The following is a 13267-nucleotide window of genomic DNA, read 5'->3' as shown; positions in this document are numbered from 1 at the left end:
GGTGGTCAAGAGTGTCGAATGCTTTGGAAAGATCTAGGAAAACACCCACCGTTGTTTGGTGTTAGTCGATTGCAGATGCAATTTTGTTTACCAAATGAATTAGCGCGTGCGATGTTGAGTAATTTTTCCGAAATCCGAACTGACAGCGGTAAAGTATATCGTGTTTTTCGACAAATTCTACTAAGCGATTGTATATGACCTTTTCGAAAAATTTGGTGTTAATAATCACGAAGAAAATTTTCAGAGACAATAAAATTGCACGAGCCCATAGGTCGAGTGCAATTTGCGTTACTTGTAATTTGCACTCGTGTTACAACTTTGCAAACGTGTTACATGAAAAATGCACTCGTTTTCAGCCAATTAGACGCACGTGATTTTTTCATGGATATTATTGATTATTTTATGGGTTAGGGACTAGGTCTCTGGAAGCATTCTTTCTGTGCATCTTTACAAACGTCTTCTATCATACATTTTTTGGAGAAGATAGTTACATAAGAGCTGAGATCCATTTTAATTTAGCTCAAATTAGATAAAAAATTCTAAGAAGCCATAAAGTTGTCCCACTAATCGTGACGAAAAGGGAGTGGTAATTGAACCAGGCGATAGAAATGTCACGTGATATATCCGAGTGACGAATAGACCATTTTACAGTTGTGTACTTATCCAAAATAGCATATTTAACAGTTCTATTATCTGTAACGTTTTGCAGATAATAGGTCCAATGTGGGCTCAATAAAGATAGATCATTATTACCTAAAAGCATCTTTTTCAAAGATAGAACCTTGTCTGTAAAAGCAAAGGGGCACCTGTTGCACCTATAACTGTCAATTATTAAATACTTCGATCATTTCTTCTTTTCACTGTTCATTGTGTGAAATAATTAATGTATGACAGTGATAGACGTAAACAGTGATGGGGGTTTTGTAAACCGTGCGTGATATTGAGATTACACCCCGTGGGCGGTTCTGAAGAAGACGTCAATGAGAGAATGCGTTCTGTGGGTGACGACTTCGATCCAATGAAAGGAAATGAACGATCCAGTGATCACCATATGACAAACAGTGTTACCACTCGAAAAAACTTGCGTCATACTGAGCAAGAACAATGAAAACCGCGCGATTAATTTAAAATGTAGCCTTGGTTGCTTTATAACCTTAGGCAAAACCTGTTGCTGAAAGTTTTGTCCTCGTGATGCTTTATCTGGACTTCTAAGACTATTCTAAGTTCAGCTGATCGACTAGATATTTATCGAAAGCCACCTAATAATGGAGGTGGATGAAAACTAAAGAAATTTTGAACTTCAAAACAAAACGTGTTTGCGTGTCCAACTCCTGCAAGCTCAGATGTTGTTTCAGCATTTCTATTGTATCAGACTATGCTTGATCAGTGACATTTACGGATGATTGCTTGGGATATGGCCTTTGAAGCGCCTTCACGTGATAGACATGGCGTAATGAGTTATGAATAAGGCTGAGGGCTTGCAGGCATAAAAGTAAGGAAACGTTCAGATTCCTTGCTTGGAAAGAGATTAAATTCTTTCGCAAACTTAAGAGATACAAATCTATTTATATACAACTAATTGCAATAACGTTGTCAAAGAAAAAAAAAGCAAGATGAAAAAGGAATAAGTAGAGTTCGAATTCATTAGCATGTGGCATGAGCATACAACATTAAACTGCACATTTTCGTTTCTTTATTTTTGGAATCGCTTGAAATTTCTAAATAACATTTGATACTCTTATTGCAATTGGGTGGTTACATATGAAATATTTGAGAGTTAGAAGTCAATGGCATTGCGACGACAAAGAGAGATTGGTGTTTACAATAGCAGGCTCTAATTGTTTCCTGAGGGAAAAAACCATTTGATTGTCTATAAATATCACACAATAGGGAAACTTCATCTGGAACATTCTCCTGCTCTTGACGCAAAATCAAACGTGCCGATATGTATAATGAAATACGAAAAGCAGCTGTTTTCAAAGTTATCGTTCAGTCTCCCTATTCGTTTATAGTAGATTTATTAACAGTGATCAATAAATGTATCATCTCAACACTTTGAGTTATTTCCTTTAAACTTCACTCATTTTTGGAATCAATGTCACCCGTTTAGCGTAATGAATTCGCTCCTGATAAGGGACAAGTGGGACAGTCATCGCGACGTCGCAAAGGAAACGTCGATAGAAAATATACTTTCAAAGAATGACGCGTCACGCATTGTGCGATTTGTTTCTGTGTTTCTCGACTCTATCGACGCCAGACCCCCTCCCGGCATGAGGCAGGAAAGGCCGGGAGCCTTTAGTTGACGTAGAAACGTAAATAATTTTCCATCTGTCCTACCGGCGTTGTCAGAGTACTCAAAAGTTAGTTAAAGTATTTCATGTTGTTTGAAGGCATAGCAGGGCAAGAAATGTTCATGATTTGAAAATAACGCGCAAAGCTATTGTTGTGCTCAAGAGAAGGAAAATGATTGAAGAAAAAAATATTATAATTATTCGATGTGCGTATATTGATAAGTACGGGAATTTGGCTGTTTCGAAAACATCATAACTTCATTACGGACATGTAGACGTACCGTAGCAGTATCGTCATGGTAACCATGATTATTACGATGGCGGTTTTAGTTTTCTAGATTTTTTCCTTAGTTTATGAATGTCTCTGAGGTTGAATTAAACTTTCTGGAAGAGGAAACAAATAGCTGCGTTTTTATGTGGCAAGGCTGACGCTGCGAGTGTTAGCCCTTTGTCAAAGCTCTTTGCTCTGACAAAGGAATAAAGCTAGAAACGTCAGCTTCAGAATCTCTGTGCAGTGGTCAGTTTATCTTATTAGATCAGTTGATAAAACCATCCAATCATCTTGTATTCTCCCACCGACGGAATACCGCATTTTCTTTGGAAAGTCACTCCCGTTTATTCGTTTGACGAGAAAGTCCACGACCACGGGCGGCCATTTTTTTTATTCTTTGTCAACTATATGTAAATCCACGAAATACTATAATCATAACTGCTGTTTTGAAGTCATGATATCGTTACCGTGCACTGTAAAAGTATCATGGTAACTGAATTTGATAACATAGAGGTTTCACTTTTCACGTTGAGCTTTATTTTTTAGTTTAATAACATTACTAAGAAAAACTTCTGTTGGAATGATAACATTATATATTTCAATTGATACAGCTTCCATGGGAGCTGAGTTTGCAAGTAGCCGATAATCTCAGTTTTCCGAGCTCTGAAACAGCTCTGAAATAGAAAATACCCAGTCTGTTTGTGGGTACGAATTCATCCAATCGTGTTGTTTATATGTCTCGCTCGTTCATTTCACTCTCATTGGCGATAGATGCTATCAACGCTCGAAGATAAAATTCATATACACGCATATCCATGTATTATTCTACGTCTCTTTCTTTCATTCTTTATTCACACGTGGAACCCTTAACTTTAGTAGTCTGTAATCTCGCGGCTTTCTCAAGTGAAATCAATTTCATCAAATGTACTTCACTAATGTTTTTATTTACCACCAGGGTTTAGGGGTAGGGTAATCTGGACAAGACACCGAGAAGTTCTTACTTTAGTATTCCAATCCAATGCACCTATTCACAAACTACAAGTTTTAAGATATTTCTACAGGAAATCTGATATATATGGCTCCGGAGTTGCCACAGATCAAATTGGAGACATCAAATGATTATTGAATGATATTTGATTCTATATTTATTTAATAGCTGCTGGATGGTCTTCCTTTCAGGTTGCCATTATGAATTAGGCATAAAAAAAATCAAAAGAAAAAAAAACATGATAATGATAATACTGATCATGAAGAGAAATAAATGTTTCCCACTAGTTGTCCTAGTTACTTCTGGTGAATTAACCACGTTTTCATCTTCGTTTGCACCTCTGTCTACATTTTATGACCTATTTCTCCTTGCCTGAAAGGAAATGAGAAATAAAAGGAGATCAGTTTGGTAAGAAATAACCAAGTTTCCTTCCTTTCAAATAGAGAGCACAAATATAAGCAGTCATGCTTGCTCCAAAGTTAGTCTTGGTACGCTAATTTACGTTGAATCATTAAAAGCTGCAATAAACGATAAAGCAATTCATTAAAAGTTTACTCAAAACCTCGCTAAATATATTTAAACAGTTATATAGAACCACAGATTAGTCGGTTATTTGCAGAGGTGGATCCAGACCTCGAGCTAGGGGAGGGGGGGGACGTTTTTGTTTGTGTGTGTTCACCTGCCGGCTTTTCTCCCTCTATGTTAGTTTTTTAACCAAAATTAGGGGGTTTCTTTGACGCCAGTTATTCACTATTCTCTATTAAATCGTACCCGTTTTGTTGAGTATTAAAGAAAGAACTTAAAGTTGAAACTTCCAAACCCCTCCTCACCCCAGCCCTGTCGGAAAATCTCTTGACTGAGCTTACACAGCATTGGGAAGCTTTTACAGCAAAGTTAGCCCAGGAACTTTTATACTAATTTAATCCGAGAGAAGAAAAATGGACTTTTGGCTCGTGGCTTTAGTCTGGTTTTTATTGCCTTTTTTGTTGGCTTGGCTGATTTGGGTCTATGGAGCTACGTTTCAAAATTACAACAGGATAGAGGCCAGACGCCTTCCTGTAGAACAAGACGAAGTCCAATTGCAAGGTAAAAGAGGCCTTAGTAAAATACCTAATTAGTTAGTCAGGGAAATCTGAGAGCAGCTTATGTTCTTACTATCGCGGATCGATTAAGGCTGATTGAAGATCATGACATCAGTTGAATCTCTTATCTCGGTAAAGCTAGTGGATCTTTCAGTTCGCATTATTTTATTATGATTAGCCTTTCTAAAAAAGCAGCTTGTTATTAATATTTAATTCCGGTTCACCATTTATTCGTTACTTTAAAATTCAGCTTGCAAAAATAAATTGATAAAATGGATTATATTTTCTAAAAGTGTGTTTAATATTATAATAATTAAGCTGTTGCATGTAAATATTTGAACTACATCAGTTCATGATATCTCTCTTCCTAATTAATAGTAACTCCAAATATAGCTCAACTTCACTTCAACAGTTCAGTATCAACAGTACCCTATGAACATCTATTAGGGACCTTAAAGTATCACACAGTGTATGTAACAGCAGCTGAATTATAAGATGAAGTAATCAGACAATTTTAATCCGTAAGCGCAAGCAAAAGTTCAAACCACTTTAACAATGCCATTTACGTTTTATGGTTAAATGTGTACTAACTTAACGTTTTTGTTATGAATTGCTCGTTATGCCCAACTTATGCGATTTAAGTAAAACCTATAATAATCCAGGCAGCAGATTTACAAATATTAGCAGATTTATTTCTTATTTAGCTTAAATTGATCATGGAATAGCATATAGGCCATAAAATAATTGCTTCATCCACTTGAAGTCTATTCACTCTCAGTTGACCACAAAAATGGTACCAAAAACTTGTCAGAAAGCTGCTTAAACGATGAAATGAACATTGTAATCTGGTGCGCAAATGATCACTTTTCAGATAAATATTCAGTGCAGTGTACCGATGATGTCAATGGGGCCTTGCAGTAGCAATTGAAACCTAGAAGAAATAGCAATCAATTTGCAGAAAACAACCAACGATCTATAAGCCATAAGCAACGCAAGCAGCAAGAAGCAAGCAGCAAGCAACAAGAGGCAAGCAACGAGCAACAGGCAGCAAGCAACGAGCAACAAGCAACAAGCAGCAAGCGGCAAGCAACATGTAGCAAGCAGAAAGTAGCAACAAGTAGAACCAACAAGCAATAAACAAGAGAGAACATTACAAAAAGCAACACTGCCACAAGCAACACTACAACAAGTAACAAGCAACACCGGAACAAGAAACAAGTCACAGCAAACACGCAAGACAGTAACAAGCATCATGTCACAAGGAGTACTGCAACAGGCAACAAGTAGCCAGGAATACTGCAACAAATGACGAGAAACATGCATAAAGCCACAAGCAACAAGGAACACTGCAATAAGCAACACTACAACAAGCACCAAAGAACACTGTTAGAAAGAAACATTTTAACAAGCAAAACTGCAACAAGCTATAAGTCACAACTTAGGAGTACTGCAACAGGCAACAAATAGCAAGCAGCAAGCAGCAAGCAGCAAGCAATATGTAGCAATCAGAAAGCAGCAACAAGTAGAACTGCAACAAGCAATAAGCAAGAGGGAACGTTACAAAAAGCAATACTGCAACCGCAAGCAACACTACAACAAGCAACACCGCAACAAGAAAGAAGTCACAGCAAACACGCAAGACAGCGACAAGCGTCAGGTCACATGGAATACTGCAACAGGCAACAAGGAGCAAGGAACACCACAACAAACGACAATAAAGTACATGCATAAAGCCACAAGCAATAAGGAACACTGCAATAAGCAACACTACAAGAAGCAACAAACAACACTGTTACAAAGAACATTTTTAGCAAGCAAAACTGCAACAAGCTATAAGTCCAAAGAGTTAGGAGTACTGCAACAGGGAACAAGTAGCAAGGACCATTTCAACAAACAAGAAACATGCAAAAAGCCACGAGCAACATGGAACACTACGATAATCAACAAGTAACACTAATGAGCAACAAGAAACCTGCAAAAAAGCCACAAGCAAAAAGGAACAAAACAATAATCAACAAGGAAGAAGTCACAAGCTAGCTGCAAGTATTAAATATTTTTGTCTTCATTGAAATTATTTTACTGGACTACATATCTATTAATCGATTTTGAATCGTAATTTGTTTGGCGACTGATGAAGTTCGTTATAAAATCCAAATTTCAATAAATAAATATCAATAAGTAGTAATAAATATTAATAACAAGTAATCCTTTCCTAGCTCAAGTTATGTGTTATAGAGGCTAAAAAACCTGCAACATATGTAGAAATTACAAAGAAAATACTAGTACACGCGTAGAAATTACAAGTACATCGATAACGCCTATGAGATGAGTGTGTTTTTCTGCATCCGATAATTGCATGAATAATAAAAAGTCTTGTGTTGAATTGAAAATAGCTCAACTTACACCTTGATAATTTGTGCTAGGATAACTTTGTTTTTCTGCAACCTTGTCATAAAAAAATGTTATCGAGGTTCCTTTTCAAACATATTGTTATGCATACACTGCTTGTGATACAGCTTATTCTTTTGCTTTTATGCCATAAAATAGTCCAGCCGCAGAATGTTTGTGTTATTGTTTAGAATTTGTGTTCTCTACAAGATAGCTTCGCCTTCTGAGAGATTCATGGACAGACTTTGCAAGCTTTTTGAACACCTAACTCCCCATGCTAGTAAAAAATACTGCCGCCAACAAAAACCTCTCGACTTTTTTACATTTGTTCGTGGACGTTGATTTAATTTTGGTTGTTGAACAGCGAGTGAAAATATTGATAAGAACTACTGAACTGATTATGGCAGAACTTAAACTTTCGGTAATTGTTGTGACTACCAGATTCTATGGTGGTTTCTGAGAAGGATTCAATTGTATAAAGACCATCCGAATTCGCAATAGAGGTATCTCTCGCAATAAAAAAAAATAAAACCAAAAGATTCACTTTTCTACGAAGTGGGTTGGCAAAACATTTTTGCAATGGAACGAATGGAAGAAAGGTCTGGAAACATTTGCTGTCACAATATTTATCTCTTTCTCGCTGCAAAACTGAAAGTTTGTAGCCATCAAAATTAAAGACAAGCTGTCAACTAAATGTATAAAAATCAGTAGCTCTCAGTAGCTCTCGCTTTCCGGTGTGGATTAAGTGCAGTGATTTTCTTCCATTATTTCATGATGTATGACTGTTTTCGAAGTATTTGAGCGCTCAAATTAATGAGTGAAGTTAATTGCCGAAGGGCAGCAGGTTTCTCCTTCTTTTTAGTTGTACAAAAACATTTCAACTGCTCGATGATTCACGGCGTGGAGAATATTTCATTTATTTCAACGCTGGAAACATTCTAATCAACAGAAAAATTACGCTAAGCGAGATGGTTAAAAAATGTTAACTTTAAAGAAGTGGACCCTGACCGATAGACCTTTTTAGCTTCATACGTCACAGATTGAATAGGTTAAAAACAATCATATGCAAATTGTATCACCAGTCATATCCATATATATATATCTTCTTAGACGTTTTGTTGAGTAGTATCGCTGAGTATTTTTACGAGTTGTGCCGTATTTTGACGAGCCCGTAGGGCGAGTCAAAATACAAATAACGAGTAAAAATACTCAGCGATACTACACAACAAAACGTCTAATAAGTTATTTATTATACAACACGCCAAACTGTTATTTCAGTGTGGGCGAATTTCGCGGATATTTATTTACTGGGAGTGCGTGACAGAAGTACGCGAAGCGGAACGGAACTGGCGCGTTGTTGTGTTGCTGTTTCTATTTTCTTCATTAAATGAAGAAATTTTCTGGTCGTCAAGCTGTTTTTCTTCGTTCGATTCATCTAATGAAGTTGGATCTATATTTGCCAGCCATTCTGACTCTTCGCCCTCGGAAATCTGATTCAAATTGTCCGCCATTTAGTTTTTGTTTCGTAACTACAATCCAATTCTTCGCTTGCGCGATGCGAGAAAACTTGTTTAACCGGTACGCTACAATAGACGAGTACAAATACCGCGTGATATTTGTACTCGTCTATGGCGTTATTTGTACTCGTCTAGGTGTAGTTGGATAATATTGTGTCATACTAACTACGAAGTGGGAAGAATCGGGTTGATTTGCACTATTGCGGAAATAACTTTAAGAAAAAATGTTCTGCACCAAAAATCATTTATAATTTATGTTCCGTAATCATCGTCCTGAGAAGATAATTGGCTTTGACGGCAACAATATGCCTGTTTCAGTATAATCTATATTAAGAAGCGTCAACTAAGAATGGTTTTCTTTGTTGAGGACATAACTCCTAACAAAAATTGTACAGCACCACACACTATTTAGAATTCTCAGTAACCCTACGCGATGATCCTCTCAGAAAAGCTTGGTTGGCTTTGACGAAAACCGCTCTTAAACATTCAGAAAACTAAGAAAAACTTTCCTTCTTGCTTCAATGAGTTTGATTCTCTAGCGAGCCGTGGATAATAACTACTTTAAGATGCCTTAAGAACTTTATGGTTTTAAGGAAAACGAAACATTGCTAACCATTCACCTCTCATACAACATGTACCAAATTGCGAGCGATAGAATCGTCTTCGAGGGACATGCTAAATGGGAAAAGAGCGTTCGACTTCAGACTGTTGATTTAGTGTTAAATACAGAAAACCATTTTCTATGGCAGACATTTTGTTCAGTTATAATCACGTTTGATTTCTTTAACTCGGTTAGGTAGTTTTCTGCGCACAGATTATTCGGCTCTGAGACGTGCTGCTTCAATCAACAATACTTCGTTAAGTTGAACTTATTCGAAATATTCTTATGCGGAATGCCTATAAAAACTTTAAAGATGCGTTAAAATTCTACATGCTACATGGAACGGAAGAAAACAATGCCAAATATTAGTACGTCTATTTATACAGAACACAGAGCCTTGATAAATCATAGTTAGTAGAAGAGTTTTCTTAGGTAAAGGACAAATACTGTTTATTCTCAGTACATTTTTTAAAGGTCTTGTTAAAGATCTTCAACTTCTGAATGAGTCTCATCTGTCAAAGTATTGAGTTCAGGAGAAGCCCCTTTTAAGAGATTTTTATACTCCGTTACATAGGCACTGATCACTATAGAATGCATGCAATTAACAGCAAACCAGTATCACTAAACATTTGTAAAACTTCTTGCATACCTGATGGATTCGGTGACAGATCGAAGCAGCCATACCAGCGACCCCTTTTCTGACATTTTCATTTTTGCGCCTTGCATGGTACGCAGTCTCTTTTCTACAAAGAGAATATGTAAATTTGTGACTATCGCCTCGAGCGACTCTTACGCTTCTTTCGTCCTTAGCAACCTCCCGCGTGCATCCATAACTCAATGGTGTACGCTGAGGTGTTTACCATTTGTTAAAAATCTCACGTACTCCAACGCTATTCAGCTGCTTTTCGCACAACTATGACGTCACTAACTTCAACACCTGGAAGTCGATCTGCTGCAAATGCAGTAGGTCACGTGATCTTCTATTAGTTGGTAACTGCTGCTATTAGGACTTTCTATCGGCTGCATGAGGGATTTATTCCTATCTTTTTGTTGTTTTTTCTTTTTTTCTTTATTCTTTTATTTACTTATTATTTTTATATACTTTTTACACTGTCTATTGTTTACACAGTTAGTATTTGTGTATTTCTCGTATGGGCACACTTAATTTGGAGCCTCGCTCTGTTGTATGTCCCGCACGTATGTCCTCCATTCTCTTCTGTGGCTTGTTCATAAGTATATTTTAGTCCTTTTAGTATTGCAAGTATGGTGAAAGCGATTAAATAAATAAATAAATAAATAAATAAACGCATTACGTACGCGGTCACGCGTAACAATGAGTCCCAGTAAATAGACTAGACCACATCACAGTAATTTCGTGATGTGGGTTCTTTAACGCCCCCTGCCTAAATTAACTAATTGATAGGTGCAGGAGACGAGACCTCCGGCTTTACGTCCTATCCGAGAAGACGAAACAATGTGAGTGAAGCGTCTTGCTTAAGGACACAAAGTCAAGCCCCAGTCAGGACTTGAACTCGGGCCGTCTGACCCAGAGTCCAGCGCACTGACCATTGGACTACTCACGCCTCAGACAGTTTTAGAGTCGGTCCAGTAAAATTTCCTGATTTCCTCGCGCAGAGAGTTCTGAACAGTGTTCATTACTCTCGCGAGAGTGCAGGCTCCCAACGACTCGAGGCGAGGAACTGATTGCTGTTTGACTGGGGCTACTCTTGTCTTGGAACACAACAAATGGACAGCAACACGTCCATCGTCGTAACATGACCGAAGATAGACAACTGCTGTGTAGGCTTGTTTTGACGCGTCGCTGAAGCCATGTAGCTAGACAGAATTGGGTTTTGAAGTCGTGATGAAATAACATCTCGGGATTCTGATTTTGTTAGACGGTTCCAGTTCGTTCGGACAGGAACGATGTCCACTTCGATAGCCAGTTTCCGTGTAGCGCTTGGTCCCAGTCGATTTTTTCCGTGCAAAGCTCCTGGAACATGCACTTTAGCTGTATTCGAAAGGGCTAGGAAAACCCAGCGGGTCGAAAACCTTTGCACTAATCTTCAGTAGTGACCTTTTCGTGACGGGCATTGTGTTAGCAAACTTGACTAACTCGGTGAAGTTGAAGAGAAATTCGACGGCTTTGGTATTCCAATTGACACCAAGGACTTTCACGAACTTGCCATATTTATTATCGGCTGGACCAACCATTGACTTCGCGTAGGACTCGTCGTCTTGTGTAAAATTGGCTGACTTCGATGTAAATGTTTCCCGAGATTTCTCTGATGAATTGATCATGTCTTTCGAATGTCTTTCGAATGTCACACGATGTATTTCGAATTCTTGGAGATTTCTTGGGCTTTCTCTATTGAATCCGCTCCTCCCCGAAAATCATCCACATACAAGCGCTCTCTCAGCAAATTGATTACGTAGGCTAGCTCAGGGTCTAATCTCTCGCAAGAATCCAAGTGATGACGAATGGTGCAACCAAGTATCGCAGGTGAAGGTCTTAGACCAAAGACCAACCGGCAGAATCGAAGCTGGATGACGTCGGAGGTAATTTCGCACAGGTTTTTGAACCACAGGAACCGCAGCATGTCCTTGCTTGCTTCGTTCATTTAGACTACGAGGAAGGCTTTCTCGATATCACCAGTTAGGGCAATTGGGTCGGACCTGAACTTCACGAGAACATCAAATAATTGCAGAATGAGGTTTGGTCCAACTTCTAAGCAACCGTTTCAAGAGTACTTGTTTCCAGGCGACTTTGCAGAACCATTGTAGGCTACTCGAACTCTATCTCGGCGAAAAACTGCGTTATGGGGTAAATAATGCACGGTTTCGCTAAATTTGTTGTCAGTTTCGGCCCTTACTTCTTCGATGATCCCCGGTTGTAGCTGTTCTACGATGATCTTATCGTATTCGTTTAGTAACTCTTGATCTCGTCTTAGCTTGTAATGCAATGAATTCAAATGATTGCGGCTCAGTTGGTATTCACTTGGTATTACCTCTCTCTCTTCCTTCTAGGGGAGACAGACGACATAACGTTTTCCATCTTAACTCAGATCCTTGATTAAAGAAATTCCCATCGATTCTTTAACTTGTTCCGGTTTAATTCCAGTCGATTCGGCTTCCCAGAAATGCTTCAAAGTGTTCACCAGCTGGTCGTGTTCCTTCGTGTAAAAGCGAATGTAAAATCGTGTAAAATCAGCCAACACTTCTGTAATAACGAGATTAGAGACAGAGGCGTTACCAACCGACTCTCCACCTGGACCGCACAAAAGCCATTCGAGCTTGCTGCTAATCGCAATAGGGCCAGATTCGCATCGAATCTTTTCTCCATACACAATGTTCCAGTAATGGCCAGACCCGATAAGTATGTCTATCGAATCATTATTTCCATCGTTGAAATTTCGTCGGCTAACTCCCGGGTCTCGAGTTGCGGAAACTTTCTGATATGCACCTTGCTTTGTAAAGAGGAACAAATAACAGGAAAAGTTAACGCGGAGATTTCTACTTCTTCATTAAGCCCAGGTTTGCTGAGACGAACTTTCACTAATTCGCAGCTCTGCTTTCGGTATTTCTGCTCACCGAAAGTGTTTAAGTTCAACATCTCGGTTTTGTAGGACTTAGGATTTAATCGTGACTTAATTTATTGGTGACATAAGAACGATGACTACCACTATCAAAGAGAATTCTCCCTCGTGTCATTTTGGTGCCATCCTCATTGGTGGCCACAGCTGTCGCGGTTTATAGAAGCACTGTTCCCCGTTTTCACCTTTCGTAAAGCTGCTGTCGGGGTGACTTGGGAATTCTCGGATTTGTCGTTTGCGATAGAAGTAGTGCTAAGTTGTTGATTCGGTGCGCCTTTTTCGCAGATGGTTTGATGGTGACGTTTGTTACAATGGCGAAATGTTTTGGTCGTCTGGCACTCGCTGCTACGATGCCCAACTCTAAGACAGATAAGTCATCGGTGCTTTCATTGTAGAACCTCTTTCCGTTTTGCGGGGTCGATTACCTTTGGACATGATGCGGAGTGGTGAAATGCTTCGCAGTATGCACAACGAATAGTAAATTTTTCGCCACCTTGAAGGCCTTGATTGGACAGGAATGTTGAAGACGTAGCCTT

General features: G+C 38.7%; 1 protein-coding gene across 3 annotated transcripts in view; it reads right to left on the bottom strand.

Annotated features, from left to right (window-relative positions):
- Positions 1–3500: 3500 nt before the first annotated feature.
- The window catches only part of LOC111341391 (multidrug resistance-associated protein 1-like), a 31165-nt gene continuing 21398 nt past the window's right edge, over positions 3501–13267 (bottom strand). For all 3 annotated transcript variants that reach the window (XM_088728264.1, XM_088728262.1, XM_088728263.1), the window contains 2 exons: positions 9788–9881; positions 3501–3922 (listed from right to left, as the gene is read on the bottom strand). The gene's annotated coding sequence lies outside the window, so the exon portion shown is untranslated. The remainder of the gene's footprint in view (positions 3923–9787; positions 9882–13267) is intronic.

This window comes from Stylophora pistillata, chromosome 7 (assembly GCF_964205215.1).
Source record: "Stylophora pistillata chromosome 7, jaStyPist1.2, whole genome shotgun sequence".
In the NCBI taxonomy this organism is placed as follows: Eukaryota; Metazoa; Cnidaria; class Anthozoa; order Scleractinia; family Pocilloporidae; genus Stylophora; species Stylophora pistillata.
Note: the sequence above shows the minus strand (reverse complement) of the source record. Positions and strands in the feature narration are given on the sequence as shown.